This window comes from Somniosus microcephalus, chromosome 1, assembly GCF_052327205.1.
Source record: "Somniosus microcephalus isolate GS21.2 chromosome 1, FLI_Smic_1.0, whole genome shotgun sequence".
In the NCBI taxonomy this organism is placed as follows: Eukaryota; Metazoa; Chordata; class Chondrichthyes; order Squaliformes; family Somniosidae; genus Somniosus; species Somniosus microcephalus.
The window spans coordinates 160,428,593-160,454,024 of record NC_140987.1 but is presented as its reverse complement, the minus strand read 5'-3'; the positions used below and the strand labels follow the sequence as shown (position 1 = coordinate 160,454,024).

Here is a 25,432-nt window from a genome sequence, read left to right as displayed (position 1 = left end):
CCGCTGCAGTATCTAATCTTTCTTTAAATTCACACTACTGTTAAATTAGGTCTCTTTGTGCCAAAGGCAGCTTTGAACTTTATTGCTTAACTTCTTGCCATACTTCAGCAGTAAATAAATGGAGGCACAGGCACTGACAGTTCCATCCTTGTTCTATCAATCTAACATTTGTGTTAGAATCGTAATTATCCAGCAGTAGAAGCGATTTACAGTGTGATACACTTCTCCAATGTTTGTGGTACTCTATTACCTCCCAGAATCCAAAACATTGGAATGAATAGACAAGATTCCCACATTAAATAGATTGTCTACACATGAAGTGGGAAGCAGCAGAGTATAAATATCTGTTATATGATGCCTACTCTATCACTTTAGGTAATTCACATTTAAAATTTAAAATAAATGGAGCATAATATTCATAAAATAGTATTGGGCTGTGACTTAATTTCCAGTTTTTCTCCCTTATTGCTCCTTGTCTTGAAAGTAATCCTGAACCATTCATGCTAATGGTTTGACTGACACTGGAAACTCCGAGAAACCTTGTGTAAAGTCACCATTCATTATGCATGAATCTGAATGAGGAGTGTTGACAGGATAGTCCACCATGGAGAGCCCAGTACTGTCCACATCTGACATCCCACACATGCATATTTAAGCAAGAATCACTGGATACCAATCAGGATCAGGTACCATGACTGATATTTCCCCTCCCTAGCCAGGGACACGGAGATAATTGTAGTCCTGTCACCCTGGCTGAGATCTATTAACTCAGCACAGATTAGCAATGGAACCTAGGTTATTCCTGATCTGTATTGCTCAATACCACAGTGGGCAATGCGGGGAGGGATGGGTGTAACTAATTTAACATAATGAACTTATTAGTATGCTCTTAAATTGTGTATACTAGAAGATTGATCAAAACATTACCATTTATCTTTTTGTTTTGATCATGGATGAGTTTGTTCTAGTAACAACTACAAACTATTTCAAGAAGGAGTTGAATATATTTCTTAAGGCTAAAGGGATCAAGGGGTATGGGGAGAAAGTAGGGACCGGGTACTGAATTTGGATGATCAACCATGATCGCATTGAATGGCGGAGCAGGCTCGAGGGGCCGAATGGCCTACTCCTGCTCCTATCTTCTATGTTTCTACGTTACAAAACTAGAGCTGGGAAAGTATTGTTGCAGGTGGAGCAATTACACTATTTCAGGGTTACCGAATAGTGATATTTCAGCTGATAGGTGCACTAAGCAAGCCATTCAGTTGCAATGCCCCTGCTTTGTGTCTTCAAAAAGCAATTGCTGCATGCAATTCTGAACAAAAAATAGGAACTCATGCCGCTTGTTTTCTTTGCCTTTCAAAATTGACATCCTTTGAAAATGTAATAAAGAAAGAAAGACTTGCATTTACAGTATATAGCACCTTTCTTGACCACCGGACATCTCAAAGCGCTTTTACAGCCAATGAAGTATTTTTGAAGTGTAGTCACTGTTGTAATGTGGGAAACGCAGCAGCCAATTTGCGCACAGCAGGCTCCCACAAACAGCAATGTGAAAATGACCAGATAATCTGTTTTTTTTTGTTATTTTGGTTGAGGCAGAAATATTGGCCAGGACACCAGGGATAACTCCCCTACTCTTCTTCAAAATAGTGCCTTGGGATCTTTTACGTCCACCTGAGAGAGCAGATGGGACCTCGGTTTAACATCTCATTCAAAAGACGGCACCTCCGACAGTGCAGCGCTCCCTCAGCACTGCACTGTCAGCCTAGATTTACATGCTCCAGTCCCTGGAGTGGGCCTTGAACCCCCAGACTTCTGACTCAGAGTCAAGTGTGCTACCCATTGAGCCACATCTTTGCCTTTCAAAATTGACATTCTTTGAAAAATGAATCATACTAGCTGCATGAATGCACTATTTTTGAATTGTGGTGACTGTTTTCAAGATGCACAGCTCTGATTAAATCATGTCACGAAAGCCTGAGTTCAGTGCATAATGGCAGCTGCAGCTGAGGTATGTTCTCATCAATCCTTGCACTGTGATTAAATTGAGGCAAAAGCTACTTTAAGTGAATGGGAACCAGGCAATGTTTCGATGTTTAGAGGAATATTTCAAATGAACACAAACATTGAACGTACAAAAACTGTAATTACTGGATATCCGCCGCCACAACAAATAGGAAAGCAAAATACTGCTGATTTAAATCTGCTTAGTTTCAGGACACAATTTTTCTTTCAATTTCTTCTGAAGCCACTGATATACACACATTCAAGCTCGTACATGCAGAGAAGCACAAACACATTTTCCAATAGGATACTGACCAGGAGCAGGAACATTGGGGGGAATTTTAATTCCATATGACAGGTGGAAGAGGGGCAGGGGAGCAAGTTAAAATAGCAGAAATTGGAAACGTTACCTCCAACCCGCCTCCAACAAACCCACTTCCAGATTTAACGGAGGTGGGTCTGGGTGCGTGCAAGTAACCCCCTTTGGAGAGGCAAGTTATTGATTATAATAATTAAATGAGGTAGTTTTAAAGATATTCGCACCATGATTTGAATTTAATGGCTCCAGCACAGGTGTCCTGGGGTTTGGGAAAGTTGCCATTAAAACAGAGGTGAAATTGATCGCCACTTCATGGGGCTAGTTATAGGTCAGAGTCCCAATATTAATAAAGGCTCGGTGCTCACAGCTGCTTTCTTAGTTCCCTCTGAGAAGCTGTTTAGTGACAGTACTTGTTGTGGGAGACTTATTTCTACAGTTTGGAGGTGTTCATGCATAGAGAACCTCAGGATGGGTGGCGCCATGGCTGCTTTAGATTGGACTTCAGACGAGGAAGGCAATCAACATCAGCAGCAGCAGCAGCAAGGGCGCGCTGTGGAGGAAGCTGCAGGTGGACAATAGAGAAGTGGACAGCAGAGAGGGGAGCAACCGAGAGGGGAGCAACAGAGAGTGGAGCAACAGTGGGGTCGAGTTTACCAGAGGCACTACCCACTTAACAGGGTGTACAGACAGAGGCTCAACTTCCTTGATCTCTCAGAAGAGCAGTGCTTCTGCAGGCTGAGATTGTCACGTCAGGTGGTCGCAGACATCTGCAATCTCCTAGAAGAAGGCCTGCTCCCTGATGGACCTCGTGGCCATGCATTACCAGTGATTGGGAAACATGGAAGATAGGAGCAGGAGTAGGCCATTTGGCCTCTCGAGCCTGCTCCGCCATTTCATGAGATCATGGCTGATCAAATAAATTCAGTACCCGGTCCCTGCTTTCTCCCCATATCCCTTGATCCCTTTAGCCTTAAGAAATACATCTAACTCCTTCTTGAACATATTTAATGAATTGGCCTCAACTGCCTTTTGTGGTATAGAATTCCACAAGTTCACCACTCTCTGGGTGAAGAAATTCCTCCTCATCTCTGTCCTAAATGCCTTACCCCTTATCTTTAGACTGTGACCCCTGGTTCTGGACTCCCCCATCATTGGGAACATCCTTCCTGCATCTAGTCTGTCTAGTCCTGTTAGAATTTTATAAGTTTCAATGAGATCCCCTCTCATTCTTCTAAACTCCAGTGAATATAAGCCCAATCGACCCAATCTCTCCTCATACATCATTCCTGCCATCCCAGGTATCAGTCTGGTGAATCTTCGCTGCACTCCCTCCATGGCAAGAACATCCTTCCTCAGATAAGGCGACCAAAACTGCACACAATACTCAAGGTGTGGTCTCACCAAGGCCCTGTACAACTGCAGCAAGTCATCCTTGCTCCTGTGCTCGAACCCTCTCGCTATGAAGGCCAACATACCATTTGCCTTCTTAACCGCCTGCTGCACCTGCATGCTTACCTTCAGTGACTGGTGTACAAGGACACCTAGGTCTCGTTGCACTTCCCCTTCTTCCAATCTATTGCCGTTCAGATTATAATCTGCCTTCCTGTTTTTGCCACCAAAGTGGATAACCTCGCATTTATCCACATTATACTGCATCTGCCATGCATTTGCCCAATCACCCAACCTGTCCAAATCATACTGGAGTTTCTTGGCATCCTCCTCACAGCACACATGCCCACCCAGCTTTGTCACCACCGCCCTCAACTTCTTTACCTCTTGTTCCTTCCAGGGCGCTACTGGAGACATATCGAGGGCCTCCCAGTCGGCTGCACATAAATACATCAGGCAGGTGATAGATGGATTGTTTGCTAGGCTGGCAGCTATGTAAACATCCCCTGTGATGGCAATAGCCAGAATGAGTGAGCAATTGGATTTACATCTCTGGCTGGCTTCCCACAGATACAGGGTGCCATTGATTGCACACACATGACAATCTGAGGACCTACAGATAAACCAGGATTATTCGTCAACTGCAAGGGATTTCATTCCATCAATCTTCAGCTATTGTGCAACCAGAAGAAAAAGTTCATGCAGATCTGCACTAGATTCCCTGGGAGCTGTCATGATGCTTTCATACTGTGCCAGTACAATATCCCTGACCTGTTCCTAGCTGGAACCAGGCTTATGGGGTGGCTGCAAGGCAAAAATGGTTACCATCGTTAAACCTGGTTGAATACACCTCTGAGGAACCCCACCAATGAAGCCCAAGAGCGCTACAATAACAGTTATATGACAACCAGATGCGTCATCGAGCAAGCCATCGGCATGCTCAAGATGCGCTTCAGGTACCTGGACAGGTCTGGAGACGCCGTTTATTACTCACCAGTGAGGGTCTCTAGGATAATCATTGTGTGCTGCAAACATAGCATAGCAGCGAGGACTAGAGATGGAGGAGGATCAAGCTGCTCATCCCTCATCAGCTGATGAAGATTCAACTGGAGAGCATGAGGACAAGGAGGAAGATGAAGATGGAGCACCCAACGGCACACCAGCCACTCATATTGCTGCTCGGGATGCCAGGAATTCCCAAATAGCTTGAAGGTTCAGTTAGTCACTCACATCAGCCCACTCCCTCCCCCTGCCAACCCTACTACCCCCACTGACATAAAACAGTCCTGTAACCAACCAGCCACCCATTGCACATCCATTAATGTGTCCCCATCAGTTCATGTCTCCACGTTCATTAACAAGCAACTGAAAATGTGAGTTGACACCCGGCACACAAGAAAGGGCAACACAGGAAAGTGGGGCAAATTAAGAATTTTATGTGATTTTATGTGAGACGAGTGAGCACTTTGAGTGGAGTTCCCTCTTCCATGTCCCCACTCACCATTATCCCTCTCCTGGGCCTGCGGCCCATCAGTCCTACCTCTCTCTGGGAGAGCAGCTTGGAGCATAACAGTGATGCTTTGTAAAGCCACAGCTAAGGTATCTGTCATCCAGTTTAAGGTGGCAAATATGTTGGCATCCAAAGTCTGTGCGACCGAGGTCATGGACTGCATAGTCTCATTTGATTGCCACAATTGAAGTTCAATGGAGTGGGCTAGTCTATCCATAGAAGAAGACATTCTCGCAATGGCCTGCAACATCAATCCACTATGGTTGAGCTGGACTCCTCCATCCACTCTGGTATTGTGGGCAGTGTACATGGCAGGAGTGCCAATACCTCAGAGATTTACTGTTGTCTCTCTATTATCCTTTTTATCAATGGTCCCCGGGGTTCAGTATCTGTGTCCAGCTTAGCAGAGCTTGGAGAGGACTGTGCCCTCCAATGCTCTAATCCACTGCTGTCCCTGCCACCACTCTCTGTTCATGCTCACTTGTGAACTGTGAGTCACCAGGTGAGATCCCACCTAACTCTCTAACAGGTCCCACCGAAGTGCGTATATCTGCGCTGGTGCCTGGTCAGCATATGTCCTATGATGGTGCAACCTCAAAAAGATTAGCTCCTCTGAGGAATTGTCATCTGGTAAGTCCACAGACTGCTGTTGTACACATGAAGGCCCCGGAGGAGAGATGAGATGGATATGAATTAGTACTGGCAATGTCAAAATGTTTCTACTGAGCACAATTAAGATCAGATTTCATTTGTAGTTGAAATCAAGTCAACATGACTGAGTATTGTATGAGAAGTGGGTCCCAGTCTCACGATCTCTGATAGTCAGTGATGCAGATATGCCACTGATCTCCATTGCCTCTTCCTCTGATGATGTCAGCTGCAGAGTCAATGGCGATCCACCGCCTATCCTCTCCCTCTCTCTTGTGTTCTGTGCTCTCTTCTGCAATAGGGGAATGACAGGCACATGAGTGTATGTAAGGCATGTGTTCATCCGATGAATGCGGTGCATTTGGTGAGGGTGACTATTGCATTCAGTGAGGGTGACTATCTGGTAGATGCATCACACTGCATAAGGATTGGGCTGAGTGGCAGTGGTGGATGGATAAATGTGGAGGTGAGGTAGCAAGTGAACAAAGTGAACAAAGGCTGCCCTTGAAAATTAAGTGGCTGTGAGGAGTGATGTGATGGAGTATGCTTGATAAGACAGAGTGGGGGGAGGTCTGTGCACTGCAGGATGTAGGCGAATCTGCAACTGTTCTCACCTTTCCTAACCTGGTTAGGTCATTAAACGGATTCCTGCACTGGATCCAGGATCAGGGCACAATGCTTTTGCTGCTGACCTCCCCAGCCACCTCTAACCATGCCCTCTTCGTGACAGCAGGAGGCTTCTTCCCGTTGCTGGGGAAGATTATCTCTTTCCTGCATCCAGCAGTACATCCAGCGCGGCGTCGTTAAACCAGGGTGCAGCTTTGCAAGTCCTGTGTCTATCCTGTAAGTTTGCCGTCTCTATCCAACACCTCCCAACTCCTCCAATTTCCATCTTTGATTTGGCCCTTTATATAGTCAAGTTGAGATGTGGGTGCACATCATGCCTGCTGACACGCATTGGAGACATGAAATCTGGAAGTAAAATGATAGTTAGGTATCCATGTTGAAATCGGACATTCTGACATGCCAAAATTTCTTCCGGGCCGCTGTTGCCTCCCCACCCACCCACCCCCCTGCTCAGTGGTGTTGATATGGCTGGTCCAGACAATCTACAACTGGTCTCAGACCCCTTGGTTGGGCAGGCAAAACAAACCAGGGATCCTATTCCTGATCTTTATCCTGCTGGAAGTTCATGTGTGTGGATACTGGGTAAGTATAGATTCAGGTTTGAGAGTGATGTTCAATGGTAACTAAACTGCCAACATTCACTATTACATTTCACATGTAAATAATGGCCATCTTAGAAAGGTACCAGGGGGACTGCAATTGGAGCACATATAGCCATACTCCAATGATGTGTTGATACCTTCAGGAGGGTAGGGGTGGTTAGGAAGCCTGCCAGAGAAAATTGGCAGGAAAAAAGAAGTGGTTCGGTTCAATCTTTTAAAAAACAAACACCAACTGTACTTTATGGAAAGTTTGTTTTGAAGTTAACATGAAAGTGTCATCCACAATAGTTCATGTTGCAGCAGCAGATCCTCTGCCTCCCACAGTACAGACATTTCTAGGTGGTCCTTTCGGTAACTCTGAAGAAGTGTTCTGGAGATGGCTATTCCAGGAATTCAAGTTGCACAAAAATGCCCCAAATTATGACATCTGTTAAAGATACCAATTTTCTTTCAAATAAAATTAGAGAGCTAAAGGAAAAAAGCAATACATAATAGATGCAACATATGTGAAAACAGAATTACATACATACCAAGCTGGAAAACTAGCAAAAGCCGACCAATGGTTTAAAAAAAAAGCATAATCAGCCCCAAAAAGCTGATGATTCAAAAACAGTCCTGAGTTTTGGCATTTTGGATTGTTGACCAGCAGAGCTGGCCAGTTGCCTGTACCCGCGGTGAAGAGACCCCCACAATATTGAGGCCCAGCCCTCATTTGAATCAGCCTGGTGAGCTGCGGACACCGAACAGGTATCCCGAGGCAGCTCACTGACTTTGGTCACTAGGAATGTCGGCTGGCTGGGACACTGCAGACAGCAGCATGGAGATGGGGGTGGGGGTGGGGGAGGGGGGCGAGACCCAGCAGCGAGTCCCAGCTGACAGCAGCCTGTGGTATTTATGTGGGGCCCAGAGAAGCCCCTGAAAGTGAGTCAAATGGCCCAAGAAGGTCCCAGATTCAACCTTGTTCTGTGCTGAGTTAGCTGATCTCAGCCAGGATGGCAGAACTTGCATTACAATTCCCATATGTGTCAATAGTTATAATTTCAACCCAAAAGTTAGCTTGTTAGGGTTTCACAAGAAAAATCAGCATTTTTTACTGGAATTGAAGGTCACCAGGATCAATTAATTAGATCAGTTGGCAAACTGGACTGAGAGGCAGATAGAACCAATCAGATCAATTGAAGGGCAGGCCTGGACTTCATCAGAACCAATCAGAGCTGGTTTTATTTGAGTATTCCAGTTACTGCTCTTGTGGACCTCTTGTAACATTTTACTTCACAAATTAACATATTTTATCTGGGGTAAGATTCTCATTGAAAAGAACTGCACCATCTCACCATTGCCTCAACCTCCCTTACCACCCTTCTCTGGGTCATAAGAACATAAGAAATAAGAGCAGGAGTAGGCCATATGACCCCTCGAGCCTGCTCCGTCATTCAATAAGATCATTGCTGATCTTCAACTTCAAACCCACTTTCCCGCCCTGTCTCCAAATCCCTAGAGTCCAAAAATCTATCCATCTCAGCCTTGAATATACTCAATGATTCAGCTTCCACAGCCCTTTGGGGGAGAGAATTCCAAAGATTCATGACCCTCTGAGTGAAAAAGTTCCACCTCATCTCAGTCTTATATTGTCAACCCCTTATCCAGAGACTCCGCCCCCTATTTCTAGATTCTCCAGCCAGGGAAAGCAACCTCTCAGCATCTACCCTGTCAATCCCCCTCAGAATCTTATATGTTTCGATGAGATTGTTATGTATTGTGTGTTCTATTGTGTGTTCTCCTCCCACCTGTGGTGGCGCTGTCACAGGAGATAAATGGTTGGGTGTTCTCGGTTAAGTTTAGCTCTCTTTGTTCGGAACTTTCCAGAACTTCCTTTCCTTCCAATAAAGCACTTCATGTTTGAATCTCTGAGTTCTGAGTCCTAAATTGTGTCTAGGTAGAAAGGTACCGACACAACAAGTGGCAACGAGGAGCAGATGAATCTGTGTACGTTACGGGTGCAGTGAGTAAACAGAAATTTTAATTTGAAACGTGAGATGGCTACTATATTAGGAAACATCAGTGATTTTGATGAAAATGTGGAGCAACGGAGCGCTTATACAGAACGTTTTGACTATTTTGTATTGGCGAATGCGGTGGCAAATGAAAAGGTCGTGCCTACCTTTTGAGTGTAATCGGGCTGAAGACATTCAATTTACTTCGCAGCCTCGTGCAGCCAGATAAGCCAGGAACTAAAACATATAAGCAACTAGTGGAAATTCTTGGAGCACATTTTTCACCAAAACCTCTGGTTATTGCTGAGAGATTTCGATTTCACAAACGGAAACAAGAGGAGGGGGAATCAGTGACGATGTTTCTTGCTGCTTTATAAAGGTTATCAGAACACTGTGAGTTCAAGGAGGTGCTGAAGGACACCATTAGAGACAGACTTGTGTGTGGTCTGCAAAATCCAGCCACACAGAAGCGCCTTCTTACTGAGGACAACCTTACTCTTGAAAAGGCCATTGAAGTTAGTGTCTCCATGGAGATGGCGGAAAAGGAGGCTCACCAGTTGAGTTCAACAGGGAGAGTTCACAAGGTGTCGTCTGAGCCTAAAGGTGCGCGGAACGGCACATGTTACCGTTGTGGGAAAACGGGCCATCACGCTAATGACTGCTGGTGTACGGAGCTGGAATGCCGAAATTGTGGCAAAAAGGGTCACATTGAACGCACCTGTAGAGGTAAAAAAAGAACAGACAGAGCTGGGAAGCATGGAAGCAAAATGTCTGTATTTGGACAAGAGAGGAAAAAGAGTGTTCATTCAGTGCAGTATGATGGAACAAGCAAAACAGAGGGGAGTGACACCTCTGAGGAGGAAGAGGTGCACATACTGACGGTTGCAGGTGATTCAAATGGCTACTGGGTGTCACCACTGGTGGAGGGACAATCAGTGCGGATGGAGGTGGACACAGGCGCGGCTGTGTCCCTTGTTTCAGACACTGTCTACAACAAAATGCTAAAGCATCTTACCCTTCAGCCAACAAACAATGTGCTAAAGACGTATACCGGTGAACCTGTGGCCATGAGAGGTGTCATTGAGGTGACAGTTAAATTGAACGGACAGACTGCAAAACTGCCACTATATGTGGTAAAGGGAAATTACCCATCGCTACAGGGACGTGCGTGGCTAGAGAAAATCACGCTGGACTGGCCTGCAGTCCGCATGATGTCAAAAGGGGAGCCAGGTCTGACTGCAGTGTTAAACAAACATGCAGAACTCTTCAATGGGGAACTTGGGAGCATGAAAAAGATCAGCGTGAGACTGGACATTAAACCTGACAGCAAGCCGAAGTTTCACAAAGCCCGACCTGTACCCTATGCAATTAGGCCAAAAGTTGAGGCTAACTTGGAGGCCTTAGTCGAGAATGGAGTCCTGGAGCCTGTGAGCGTGAGCAAATGGGCCACACCCATTGTTCCTGTCCTGAAAAAGGATGGATCTGTTCGAATCTGCGGGGATTTTAAAGTGACGATTAACCCGGTGCTGTCTGCGGAACAGTACCCTCTTCCCCTCATTGAGGATCATTTTACGGGCCTGGCCGGAGGGCAAAAGTTCAGCAAAATAAACTTATGCCAGGCTTATCTACAAATGCATGTCGATGACAAATCGAAGGAGTTGCTGACAATTGTGACACACAAGGGGCTATACAGGTACTGCCGCCTTCCGTTTGGAATTACGTCGGCCCCTGCTCTATTCCAAAGGGCAATGGATCAGATTTTGAGTGGACTGCCAGGAGTCCAGTGCTACCTGGATGACATCCTTTTCACCGGGACAAATGAGGAGGATCATCTTCTGAACTTGGATGCAACACTACAACGACTGAAAGAGTACGGACTCAGAGTTCGTAAAGACAAATGTGAATTCTTTCAGTCTTCAGTTGAGTACCTGGGGCATGTGATTGACGCTACTGGCCTGCATAAGGCGCCGTCAAAGGTCAAGGCAATCGTGGAGGCCCCAGCACCCCAGAATGTGAGCCAGTTATGTTCATTTCTGGGGCTACTTAACTACTATGGGAAGTTTATTCCAGACTTAGCAACATTGCTGAAGCCGTTACATCAGTTGCTATGTCAAGGCAAAACATGGAAATGGACTGAACTGTGCAATGAAGCTTTCGCCCAAGCAAAGAAAGCATTGCTGAAATCGGAGGTCCTGACACACTTCGACCCAAAGCTACCCGTGCAGCTAGCATGTGATGCATCACCATATGGTGTGGGAGCAGTCATATCCCACATCATGCCTTTGGGTGAAGAGAAACCTATCGCCTTCGCATCACGCACCTTGAACAAGGCCAAGAGTAACTATGCGCAGATCGAGCGCCAGGCCTTGGGAATCGTTTTTGGAATTCGAAAATTTCATCAGTACCTGTTTGGGAGAAGGTTCACACTCCTGATGGACCACCGTCCATTGACTTCAATCTTCGGGCCCCACACCGGAATTCCATCTCTCGCTGCAAGCAGGATGCAAAGGTGGGCTTTACTGTTGTCAGGACACATATACGACATCAAATATCGCAAATCTGACTTGCACGGCAACGCAGACGGTCTCTCGAGGCTACCCTTGCCTGTTACTCCCCCAGAGCCTCGTCAAATAGACATCTTCTACTTTAGACAAGTGGAGGGAGCACCTGTCACTGCAGTTCAGGTGCGAAGGTACACCCGCAACGATCCAGTCCTGTCTGAGGTACTGGACGATGTCATTCGAGGGAGAGCTATAGGAGATTCTCCTAGTTTGAAACCTTACGTTTCAAAAAGAAATGAGCTCTCCGTCCAGGCAGGTTGTCTTCTTTGGGGACGCCGTGTCATCATTCCGCCACCTCTGAGGGAACCTATACTGCAACAACTTCATACAGGCCACAGTGGGATGGTTCGGATGAAGGAAATGGCAAGAAGCTACTTCTGGTGGCCAGGTCTCGATGGGAATATTGAGGAGAAAGCCAAAACATGTTCCCCATGTCAAAGGGTCTGGAATGTTCCACAGCTGGCAACCCTACACCCCTGGGATTGGCCTGCAGAAGTGTGGCAGCGAGTACATGTGGACTTCGCCGGTCCTTTCGAAGAGAAGATGTTTAGTTGTAGATGCTCGTAGCAAGTGGCCGGAGGTCGCTGTGATGAGGTCTACCACGGCAGAGAAAACAATTGAGAAACTTGGTGAGATGTTCAGCCGTTATGGCTCACTGGAACAACTCGTAAGTGACAATGGTCCACAATTTGTATCACAGGAGTTTGCAACCTTCCTGCATGTGAATGGTGTCCAACACATCAGGTCTGCGCCCTATCATTCCTCTACTAACGGCCAGGCAGAAAGGTTCATGCAAACTTTGAAGCACGCCTTGAAGGCATCGCAAGGTCAGGGCTCAATCCACCAACGTCTGAACAGCTTCCTGTTGTCCTACAGGAACGAGCCGCATGCCACAACCAAAACTTCCCCTGCTTCGCTCATGATGAAGAGGCAGTTGCGGACAAGTTTTGACTTACTCAAACCTCCAAGGGCAGAGCAGGTTGTCCATCATCAACAACAAGCTCAAGTTGAAAAGAGAGAGAAAAGAGCCAAGGAGAGACGGTTTCATCCGGGAGAGCACGTCCTAGCTCAAAACTACAACACTGGACTGAAATGGGTTCCTGCTACGGTGATCGCGCAGACGGGCCCTGTGTCTTACACGGTTGAGACTGCTGAGGACGTCGTCTGGAGAAGACACACAGATCAACTGTTGCTAGGAGCAGAGACAGCCACAGAGGCTCCAACGGCTGGTTGGCCTGAACTGTTTCCGGATGATACTGCGAACCAGCATCCCTTGCCACAGTGCTCTTCTCCAACACAGGAAGTCAAAGAGACTGTTCCACCTGTGCAAACTCCTGACTTTCAACTGACACAGGCACCTTCTCCATCCAGGCCTGTGTCAATGCCTACTGCTGTGGAAGCCAGCGATGACCGCCGGTATCCTGTCAGAGAGCGGCGGCCTCCAAGACGCTTGGATCTGTAGGCTTAGTGACTTACCCACAAGACTGGGGCAGAATAAACCCCAGGGTAAAGTCAGGGTTTGAGGCAGTCTACCTCTACCCTAGGTTCGTTGAGTGCATTGAAAGTAACTTACCTGTTGAGGAATAATGTGGACCTTCCATTTAAGAGGGGAGGAAATGTTATGTATTGTGTGTTCTATTGTGTGTTCTCCTCCCACCTGTGGTGGCGCTGTCACAGGAGATAAATGGTTGGGTGTTCTCGGCTAAGTTTAGCTCTCTTTGTTCGGAACTTTCCAGAACCTCCTTTCCTTCCAATAAAGCACTTCATGTTTGAATCTCTGAGTTCTGAGTCCTAAATTGTGTCTAGGTAGAAAGGTACCGACACAACAGAGATCACCTCTCATTCTTCTAAACTCCAAAGAGTATAGGCCCAATCTACTCAATCTTTCCTCATAGGACAACCCTCTCATCCCAGGAATCAATCTAGTGAACCTTCATTGCACTGCCTCTAAGGCAAGTATATCCTTCCTCAGATAAGGAGACCAAAACTGTGCACAGTACTCCAGGTGTGGTCATGATATACTTAAAGAATGCTTTATTGTTGCCCTTTTATTTTCTTCTCGTGTTCTCTCTTTGTATCTTTTACTGGTTCCCTGATTGATTTTATAGTTCATCCCGTCCTGTTCCTTCCTTGTAAATTTCAGAATTTTATATGCCATTTATTTCTCCCAAATACCTTCCATGACTTTCCTTTTCATCCACATCCACTTTACTTTCCTGTTTTGCCCTTGGATTGTTTCTGGGACAAACTGCCTCTCTGCAATGCAAAATATACCCCCTTAAAGTGCCCCATTTTTCTTCCATATTCTTCACTTTAAATCATTTTCCCATTTTATTCTTTTCATGCAACATTTCCTCTCCAGGCTGCTCTCCAGAAATCTAAATTTTTTAATAGTTTTTATTATCTGTTGGGTCCTGGATTCAACCGTAAAATTTCAACTTTATTATCACTAAACCCCAAGTGTTCACATTCTTTTGTGTTATTACTATCTCATCACTAGTTAGGAACAAACCCAATATTGCTGCCCTATTTTATATTCCCTCATCTGCTGTTTCAGAAAGTTCCTTGAAGCATTCCAATAAAGTCCCTTGCACATACGGATCATTTCATGCTCTATGTCAATGTCACATTTCAGGATTTTTGACTTTTTCTACAGAAAAGAATTGAAAAAGAATAATATTTAAATGTTGAGTGTTCAAGGCAAATTGTATTCACACAAAGTTAGAAAAAAGCACTGAGATGAAGGGTGGTTAAAATGCTTAGGCACTGAAATTATTTATCTGAAGACTTTAAACAATTAGCAATTCATTAGCTTGTCTTAGTAATGGTAAATGCCTTATTCCATGTTGTTGGGAGATCCCTGGTGCTCAGCAGGGATTGTCTAGCATAAGGCCATCCCTTGAGTTGTGAATACAGTGAGATATCAACAGAAACATAAATACTCACTGACTATCAGATTCCTAAACAGAAAGCTGTGAGGGCAAGTTTTAGCCAGGTTCAGGTTAGAATTCAAGAGCACAGTTAGAAATTATTTTTTATAAGTCAAGCAAGATTGTTGTGAGGAAAGATAGCATGTTCATTATTTTGTGTTATTACATGAAAACAAGTTGTGCTGGTTGAATTAAATGAGTCTGATCATTAACAGCTTATCGATTTATATCCGACCTCATTTTGTCAAATGTTTTCTCAGTCTGCCTTTGAAAGAATTGTAGAAGCAGATATGGGGGCATGTGCAAAAGACACAGGTATCTCATTCAAATCAAAGAGTTATACCCTTGGGTTACGTTATTGTATAGTTAGATATTGGGCAGTACAGGCAAAAATATAAATGTAAGATGCTTATAGGAGTGACCAACACTGCTGCACTCAACACAATATCTGAGGCAAACCCCTAAACTTGTAACAGTCAGGAAGATTAAAATCCCCCATGATTGCAACTGAAGCATTAGCACTAATCTTTTTATGATCTCCCACAGCAGTATAGCTAAGCTTCGTCAAGTCCAGAACCTTGGCCCCTGGGAAGCAGCACACTATTTTCCAGGTCCTTGTCCTCTCTGCCAACCATAAAAACACACATATACACACTCATCGTGAGATCGAATGCAGCTTGTGTTTTAGCTGTGTGAGAAGGGGCTCGTCTAATGAGAAAGAAGCTAGGGTGTGACTGGGATTCAAATTGGATTTCTCTGGCTGGAAGCCCAGTGCTCGACTGTTACTTGAAAGAAGGAAGAAAATAAAATCTACTAAATGTATTTTCAGTATAGAAATTTGCAGATAAATCATTTATGAAATTTGATAGAAAATGCAAGTATCTAAAAGATATAAAGCACATGTGGGGGGGGGGGAGCTGGATTTTCTCCATGCATTAATTAAAACGATTTTCTTATGCATTGCACACAGAGAAAAATTTTCCCCTTGGTGCTCACAGTGTTAATGTGTTGATATATTTTAGTTTAGAAACATCTTACAAGATTGTTTTCACAAGATGCTGCAGCCCCTTTAATGAGTATTTCATGTTGTTCGGTGTTTGGTGTCGTCTGCTGACTTCCACATGCTTGCTTCACAGAATGCCGGATTTTCTGCAGTTTATGCAATATGAAGGAAATAAATAGCTCAAAAACAAACTGCAGTTTAGAATAGTGATATCTTGGGTCATACAGTAATGTGAAACAAACTGTTAATGGTATCCAGTTTAATGCCTTTGTTAAAATTCTGGATTCAGGAATTAACACAAAGCATAATTTCATTATAGAAGATAAAGCACAGCATCAGTATATGCATATTTTGTATTAAATTTTACAAATTAATTCTCTGTGATTTAAGAAATGAATTTAGATTGAGTAACAGTGGGTTTGCAACCAGAAGGTTCCAGCCTTAACCTTCCTGCCATTAAATGTGGACAGTTTTGTGATGTGTCCCCATAGCTATTGAAGACTAAGCTGGGAAACTACAAGAAAAGAACTTGTGATCTGTAATCCTAAAATAGATTTTGTCCTTATTGTTGGACTAGATTACAAACTGAACCTCATCAGTCCTATCATTTCAACTGGAAATCATTACAGTGTGTTTTGGAAACCAAAGTATTTCTGCAGAGAGGTGCCATGAAACTCTCAAGAGTGGTGAATGTGCATTAAAGTTTGCTTCAGTGAAGTGTAAAATGGACCATCTTACTGAGTGCTGTTGGACAGAGACAGATCGGTCAATACTCAGAAGAAAACCGTGCCTCTCTGTCAGCCATTTCTGTATCTCACTTGTTTTCCTTTTTTAGGATTAATGATTTGTCCATTAATGATTGAAAAGCGTAAAGAATAGTTTTTGGTTCTTGTAGTAATCGGAATAACTCAAGCACTACCAAACATCATGAAACATTTAAAAGTAGCCTGTTATCCATAACATAGGATACGAGAACAAATAATATAAAATTCTGACAATATTGCTGTTGGTTTATGACTGCTGTCTATGGCATTGCTGATGTTCTGATGACACATACCAGGAAGAGTAATGGAGACAATGGTAAATCTTGTTTAAAATGCTGAAAATAGGTATAGGAGATGAAATTCGATGAGGCTCAAAAACAGGCACGGACACCGCAATACGAGATATGCCCACGTCTGTTCAGAAAGTGCAGGTAGCATATCACTAGGGCACAGTAGCATAGTGGTAATGTTACTGGACTAGTAATCCAGAGGCCTGGATGAATAATCCAGTGACAAGATTTCAAATCCCACCACGGCAGCTGGGGAATTTAAACTCAGTTAATTAAACAAATCTGGAATAAAAAGCTAGTATCATTAATAGGGACCATGAAATTACTGGATTGTAAAAACCCATCTGGTTCACTAATGTCCTTTAGGGAAGAAAATCTGCTGTCCTTACCTGGTCTGACCTATATGTGATTCCAGACCCACAGCAATGTGGTTGACTCTTAACTACCCTCTGAAATGGCTGAGCAAGCCACTCAAAGGCAATTAGGGATGGGTAGTAAATGCTGGCCTTGCCAATGACGCCCACATCCCATGCCTGCTGATTTAAATGATTGCAGCGCACAGCCTAGCGACTAACAGGCTGTGTGCTCATCAGGGGGCCCAAGTTCATGTCGCTGGAGCGAAGCTGCCTTTATTTAAAGCTAGCCCATTCCTTTTCAAAGCAATCTCTAGCCCTTAAAGTTGAACCACCTTCTGAAAAGAAAATCCTTCAGAACTAGGCAGTCTGCAGCTTTGAAAGCTGAACTGCCTTCTGCACATAAAAAACGGTAAAAATGCTTTACCACTAATAAAATTGATTCAACAGGCCAGGGAAAGGGCACCCAGGGTCTGGGACGCAGCACTCAAGCTTGTGCAGGGGGTGAATACTGGAAGAAAGGTCCTCTACCCGCTGGGAGGCCCTCCAGAAAGAAGGATGTGGGACCAGATCGCCAAGGCCATCACTGCCAGCAGTGTGACCCCCAGGACCTGTCTCTAGTGCCCAAAGAAGTTTCATGATCTCGGAAGAGTGGTCAAGGTCAGTGAATGCATCTTCAAAAGCCGTCTCCTACCAACTGCACCACTAGCCTCACACACTGCCCAATGCATGACCTCTGCCCCCATCACTCACCTACCAGCAATCTGTACCAAACACGAGGCAGGCCTCAGAATCCTAGCTTCACCTCACCCCCTGGGAGGAGACGATGCTAGCCATTTTTGGCAGGGGCATGGCTGAGCCCTTGGCCAGCAGCGGAACTGAAAGAATACAAGATGCCGGTATCCTTGTACGTTATCCTCCTTCTCACATCCCACTTCCCTCTCATACCACAATATCCCCTGATTTACAAGCTTCACATGGTGTAAGCATGCACCTCTTGCTTTACCCCTGTCCTCTTACCACAACTCCACTCTTGTGCCTTCCTCATTTCAGACAGCCAAGAGATCCAGCCTGCCCAGCCAGTGGTTGACCAAGATGAGGGAGGGAGAGTGAAGAAGAAGAAGAAACATCATCACTCGATTTCACACGCCCAAGCACCAGCTCCTCGAGGCGGTCCTGCAAGGCCATTTGCAGTGTCCCCCAGTGAAAGTCAGCAGCCTTCCACCAGCCATGCTGCAGCCACTGGGGTAGCACTGCATAGGAGCACTAGGATAGGCAAAGGCACACACAAGACAGTCACTAAGGGAATGCACAAGGGTGATTAGCTGATTTTTTGATGTAATATTGGATGCATATATGGATAAAGGTGGATTGGAAAGTTTACTTTGTGGTGGCTTTTATTTCAGCATTGTTGTAATGTCAAATGTTGAAAGGGGAATTGGGGTTGTGTTCACTGTTACTGCAGGCAGATGATTCGATCCTGGGTATCCCAGCCAGAAAGGGGATGTCTGGGTTGCCTCCTTTCTTCTGCTTACTCCTGCTATTTCCTCTTCTGCTTCTTCCTCCTCCCTCTGTGAGCAGCTTGTCCCCTTTGCTGACTTTGCTTCATCTCCATGGAGGGTTGCAACCAGCGCCCCAGGACGAGGAGCAAGTGGTGTTCTCAGAGGCCTTCCTTTCACAGCCAAAGCCTTGCAAATGTCCAATAGCACTCTCTGCACCCCCTGCCCATTTAACAACTTTTTTAATGTATTGCACCAAGCCACTACTCCAATAAAATGTAAAACAAAAGTCCCCCAAAAAATCCAAACTTACCTGAATGATGTGTGTGTGTCCCTTTAAAAAACCCTGGTGTGGCGACACGCCACCACTGGACACAATCCGCTCATGGCGGTACGGACAATTTAAGCAGACGCCCCCAACCGGGGGCCCTTTCCTCCAGCAACTTGTTTCCCACAGGGACAGGCTGCCGGGAGCACTTCCTGTCTGGGGAGTATTTAAGTCAGGCGCGGGCTCTTCCAGTTCCTGTTTTGCCATGAGGCTGAAATAAAAAGCTGTTCTGATTTACTAGCTCTGGTCTCGACTCCCACGTTTGCCGCGGTATCTCAACACTGGTGACCCCGACGCTCAGGACGAATCCTAAGCTAGCATGGCGGATACAAACGCAGTCACGGTTAAATTACCAGACTTTTGGGAAAACTTGGCTGAAGCCTGGTTCGTTCAAGCCGAGTCCAGATTCCGGCTGAAAGGCATCACAGGCAACACCACGAAGTACGACTACCTCGTCTCCTCGCTCATGTACGCTACCGTCCCCAAAGTTTGGGCAGCGCTGCAGGACCCACCACAGACTGGCAAGTACGAACATCTGAAGGCTGCGCTCCTTAAAAAATTTCAAACGTCCTCTTACCAGCGCCACTGCCAACTCCTTGACCTCCCCGGTCTCGGTGATGCTTCACCATCAGATCTGCTTTCCCACATGCTGTCCCTCGCGGACGACAAGCCCCCCGGCGCCCTCTTTCGCACGCTTTTCATTCGGCAGCTTCCCGCCAGCATCCGCCCGCTCATTGTGGAGTCCGGCTCCACGGACCTGAATGACATAGCAGAAAAGGCCGACCGGCTGCTCTCTGCACAGTCCACGCGCGACGTCACGCCTGACCTCGCGGCAACGACCACGCGGTCTCCCCGGCCCACCAGTCCCGCCCGCCCTACCACTCTGGGCCACTGTTACTACCACACCCGCTTTGGCACTAAGGCCCAATGCTGCACGCCACCGTGTACCTTCAATTCCCCCCCCGCACCGGCCCCCGCGATGGCCGTGGGGCGAAAGGGGCCTCTTCTGTACGTCACTGACGACAGAACCAACCGCCGATTTCTGTGTGACACAGGGGCCCAGCACAGCATCACCCCCGCCTCCACCCTCGAAATCCAACGCGGCACACGAGGTATCACGCTGGCTGCCGCCAATGGCTCGGACATCCGCACATATGGCACCCGCATGGTCACGCTCGACCTCGCGGGCCGCCGCTACCGCTGGCAGTTCCTCACCGCCGAGGTCCTCTGCCCACTCATCGGCGCCGACTTCCTACGCGCCCACGGCCTCCTTGTCGACATTCTGAGGCACCACCTCGTCGACGCCAACACTATGGCCACCATCCCCGGCGCCGTTACCCCGGACCGTTCGGCCGGCCTGACGACCTACTGCCTCGCCAGGGCCGTGGACGACTACTCAGCACTCCTAGCCGAGTTTGCCGCCCTCACCAACCCGACCTTTTCAGCCAAAGCCGCCAAACACGGGGTGGAGCACTATATCCCCACCACCGGCCCTCCAGTTTCTGCCCACGCCCGCAGGCTCAACCCGGCCAAGCTGGAAATCGCGCGGGCCGAGTTCGCCACCATGGAACAACTCGGCATCATCCGCCGCTCCAGCAGCCCCTGGGCCTCGCCCCTCCACATCGCCCCTAAGCCCGGCGGAGGCTGGCGCCCTTGTGGGGACTACCGCCGCCTTAACGACGCCACCACCCCCGACCGATACCCGGTGCCTCACATCCAGGACTTCTCGGCCCGACTGGCCGGACGAACCGTCTTTTCCAAAGTCGACCTGGTGCGCGGTTACCACCAAGTCCCCGTACACCCCGCGGACATCCCCAAAACGGCCGTCATCACCCCATTCGGCCTGTTCGAGTTCCTGAGGATGCCCTTCGGCCTCAAGAATGCAGCCCAGGCTTTCCAGCGCCTTATGGACTCGGTCCTGCGGGACCTGAACTTCCTATTCGTCTATCTAGACGACATTCTCGTGGCCAGCTCCTCCAAACAGGAACACCTCGAACACCTTCGCGTCCTGTTCGGGCGCCTAGCCCAACACGGGCTCATCCTCAGCCCGGCGAAGTGCCAATTCGGCCTAACCGAGATCGATTTTCTCGGTCACCACATCACCCCTGCTGGGGCCGTCCCCCTGCCCAACAAGGTGCAGGCCGTCCAGCAGTTCCCCCGCCCCACAACCATCAAGGGCCTCCAGGAGTTCCTCGGGATGGTGAACTTCTACAACAGGTTCATCCCCAGAGCTGCAGCCCTCATGAAGCCCCTATACGACTCCCTCTGAGGTAAGTCCGGCAAGATGGCCGTAGCCTGGACCACTGACACGTCAGCCGCCTTCGATGCCACCAAAAACGCGCTCGCCGACGCCACTCTGCTTGCGCACCCGAGGGCCGACGCCCGGGTCGCGCTCACCACCGACGCCTCCGACCACGCGGTCGGGGCCGTGTTCGAGCAGTGGGTTAATGGCGCGTGGCAGCCACTTGCCTTCTACAGCCGCCAACTGCGCCCCCCGGAGGTCAAATACTCCACTTTCGACCGCGAGCTTCTCGCGCTCCACCTGTCGGTCCGCCATTTCAGGTTCCTCCTGGAAGGCCGCCCCTTCACCGCGTACGTGGACCACCGGAAGCAAGGCGGCCACGATTTTTGCAGCAAAACCAGCCTTAATGGCCATCGATAAACCTCCCAATTTTGCGGCCAGAGTCTTTTATAAAAAAGCAGCGTGCAAACTCAAATTGCTAATAATGGTGAACCACAGTTATTACATAGAATTTTACGGCACAGAAATGGGCCATTCAGCCCAATAGGTCTTGTCGTGTATTGATTGCGAGTTTGACACCAGTTAATACGGTAATGTAATGTGCGAGTTTAACACCAGTTAATACGGTAATGTAATGTGCAATGCATTATGGGAATTACCCGGGAAAGCTGCAGTCAGCCATTTTAGGAATAAAGTAAAGATCACAGTTAGAAGCCTGTCTGCCTGACGCTGATTTAATTTGACGTATCTACATGCTTGATTGAACATACTAAAGCATAGATACAACATTGGCGACGAGGATAACGGACAGAATCTTTTTAAATAGGTAGTTGCCCAAGTTTAGTTAGCTAGGATGGAGAAGACCGGCATTCAAAATTTTGCATGTTTCGCCGAGCCAGCCATGTTGGGTCCAAGATGGACGAGGTGGTTAGCGTCTTTTGAGCTTTATGCCGATGGCAAAGGACTCATCATTGACGATACCTCTACAGCTTCCACGAAGCAGAGGAGAAGAGCTCTACTTCTACACCTAGCAGGACCAGATGTCCAGGATATCTTTTTGACTCTACCGGACACAGGAGAGCCAGCAGACTACACGGCGGCGGTTAGTGCTTTGAATCCCTACTTCGTGCCCCAGGTCAACGCAGCATTTGCTAGACAGACTTTTCATAAGTTGTCCCAGAAGGCAGGTGAGACTGTGCAACAATTTGCTACTCGCTTGCAACAGGCTGCTAAAGACTATGCTTTTGGGGGGGTTGCGGATAATCAAATAAGAGATGCTATCCTGAGTAGGTGCACGTCAGCCTATGTGCGGAGGAAATTGCTAGAGGAAGGGCATGGTCTAACGCTCGCCCGCACGTTACAATAGGCCTCACAATGTGAAAACGTCAAGGAGCAGATGTCAGCCATGTCATGTACAGAGAAGGCGGAGACAGATACTGTTCATCGTGTTACACAGAAAAGAGTGTATTATGCAAAAAGCTCGACAGAGAAACCAAAGGGAAATGGCGATAGGAACAAAAGGAAATGTTACCGATGTGGACACACAGACCACATGGGCAGAGATCCGAAATGCCCAGCACGCGGACAAACGTGTCATAAGTGCAAGGGAAAGGATCATTTCTCCAAAGTATGCCGTACAAAGGGAACAAAGAAACACCGTGTGAACAATGTAGAGGAACAAAATATCTGTGCATTTGCTGTCACTGGAAATAACGTGACAGAGAGACTTACCTTTTGTGTGGGGGGAGTAAACCTGAGAATGTTAATTGATTCGGGTGCAACTAATAATGTGATAGATGAGAATACATGGGAAGGATTAAAGTCAGAACACATTAAGTGTCAGTCACATGTCCCTAAGACAGAGAGAAAGTTATTCTCTTATGCTTCTAGCCGACCACTGTCAGTTAAAGGTGTATTCACATGTGGGATTACAATAGGTAAGAGAACTGAGCAGGTGGAGTTCTTTGTGGTTAAAGGCCATGGAGAACCATTGTTAGGAAGGGAGACAGCCATGAAACTGGGAGTTTTAAAAATAGGTGCAGATGTCTGAGCTGTGGTAGATGTAAGACAGCTACTAGAACAGCGGTATTCAAAGGTGTTCCAGGGAGTAGGAAGGCTGAACACAAAACAGATCACTTTGTATATCGACCCACAAGTGAAGCCTGTGGCCCAGCCACTCAGGCGTACACCATTCAACTTAAGGGGGGCAATAGAGGCCAAAATAAACCAATTGAGGGACATGGACATTATCAAATCTGTAACTGGTCCCACCCCATGGGTAAATCCTGTGGTTATTGTACCAAAAGCGGATAAGGATGTAAGGTTATGCCTAGACATGAGACGAGCAAACCAGGCAATAGTGAGGGAACGATATCCAATCCTCACCGTTGATGAGATACTCCAAGGTATGAACGGCTCGATGGTGTTTAGGAAGTGTTAAATCCGTGAATCTTAAGGTATGGTGTTCTTCAATAAATAGACGGAGACTGCAGATTAACAATCAACAGGTGTTTACGGGATGAGGGTAGTCTAAAGACTAAAGTATAGATCCCTACACAGGGTTTATATACAGGTGTGGTCACTGCCGGTACTACAGTATACAGGAGCTGTAAAAGCAGTTCTTTCTTAAAGGTACATACACTAAAATTCCTCCCCTTTTAGATTAACAGTACCATAAGAATCAAATAACAGTTAACACTTTTAACATGCACATTTAACTGAAATAGTCCATTTATAGATTCAGTCTTTGGGGCGGCTTCCTGATCCTTTCTGGATAGCGCCTTTCTGGAGTGTCTTGTTCTTGGTGCGGAGGCGATTCTGGCCCCCTGATGTCGGTTAGTTCATCAGCTTCCGATGCTACTGTTTCTGGGGTAGGTGCTACCGGTATGTCGGGTTCATCACCAGGTACGCGAGACATGGGGTTGACTCGTTCCTGTGACGCTAGGATCTGGTCGACATGGCGTCACACAATGTTCTCCCCAACATCCACTATGTACATTAGTGGCCCCTGCCGTGTGCATATCGTTCCGGATTGCCATTTCTCTGTTCGGTAGTCGCGGGCCAAGACTGGTTGTCCTACATTGAAGCTCCTTGTCGGCTTCTCATTGATGTGCTGGAATTGCTTATTCTCAACATTTCTTTGCACATTTGGTCTGAGCAAATCCAGACGAGATCTCAACCTTCGGTTAAAGAACATCATGGTCGGGGTCTGGTTGGTAACGGCATGTGTCGCATTTCTGTAGGCTAACAGGAAATAGTCCACCTTATGCTGCAGTGGAATGTCGTCATCGCACATGGCACTTACGGCCTTTTTAAAGGTTTGTACGAACCTCTCAGCCAATCCATTTGTGGCAGGATGATACGGGGCGGATGTGTAATGCCTTACCCCATTCCTTCTCATAAATTTCCGAAACTCTTCGGACACAAACTGTGGTCCGTTATCAGAGCAAATCTGCTCTGGCAAGCCGTTCCTGGCAAATATGGTCCGTAGGACTGCAATCGTTTTCTCCGTAGTGGTGGAGGACATTTTTATCACCTCAGGCCATTTCGAGTGCGCATCCACTGCTATTAAGAACATTGGCCTAGAAATTCAGTCGTGTTTGCGCCCACTTATGGGCTATAGAGTGGTTTGCGCCGGAAGTTGTTTCGCGCCCGAAATTCAGTTGGTCCGTAACATCGACGTTAGCCGGTAGCGCTGCGCCAGCACCAATGACGTCATCGGTGTGCGCAGCGCCCCGGTTCCAATGCAATTCCGGTCCGACTGCCAAATTCAGTTGCGGCCGCCTCTCCCGTGGCGGCCGCAAACAGCGTTTGCAAAACGGTGCCTTGCAGCTCTGAGAGGCCGGCGCATAAAGGTGGAGGGGCGGCCGGCCGCTTTCCCGGCGGCAGCCTGGCCGCACCTCCCTCCCCGGACTCCTGCACCACCCCCCCGCGGCATTGGTGTGTCACTCCCGTGAGCCCGGCACTTCTCCGTGGTGCCGGGCTCATTTGCCGGGGGAATCCAGCGGCGATCTCACGGCTGCAGGCAGCTCCTCCTTAAGAGAAGGAGGAGGCCTGCAGTACCCCAGCCTGCCGCACCGCATCGGGTGCCGCAGCGGCAGCTGGACGCCTGAAACTGACATTCTTCGCCCCAAACGAGGCGGCCAAACCCTCCAATAGCGCCCGCCTCTGTGTTGGGGCGGCGCAACTGAATTTCAGGCGGGCGCTACGGGAATCCGGCCGAGCGCTAAATTTCGGGCGCTAAAGACCTGGCGGGGCTATACCTAATTTCTAGGCCATTGAGTCCATGAATGGACCAGCAAAATCAATATGCACCCATTGCCATGGAGAGGAGGGCCACTCCCATGGGTGTAGAGAGGCATGTGGT

At 47.3% G+C, this 25,432-nt stretch overlaps 1 long non-coding RNA gene across 1 annotated transcript in view; it reads right to left on the bottom strand.

Annotated features, from left to right (window-relative positions):
- The window catches only part of LOC147124425 (uncharacterized), a 50,550-nt gene that overhangs the window by 6,896 nt on the left and 18,222 nt on the right, over positions 1–25,432 (bottom strand). The window lies entirely within an intron of this gene.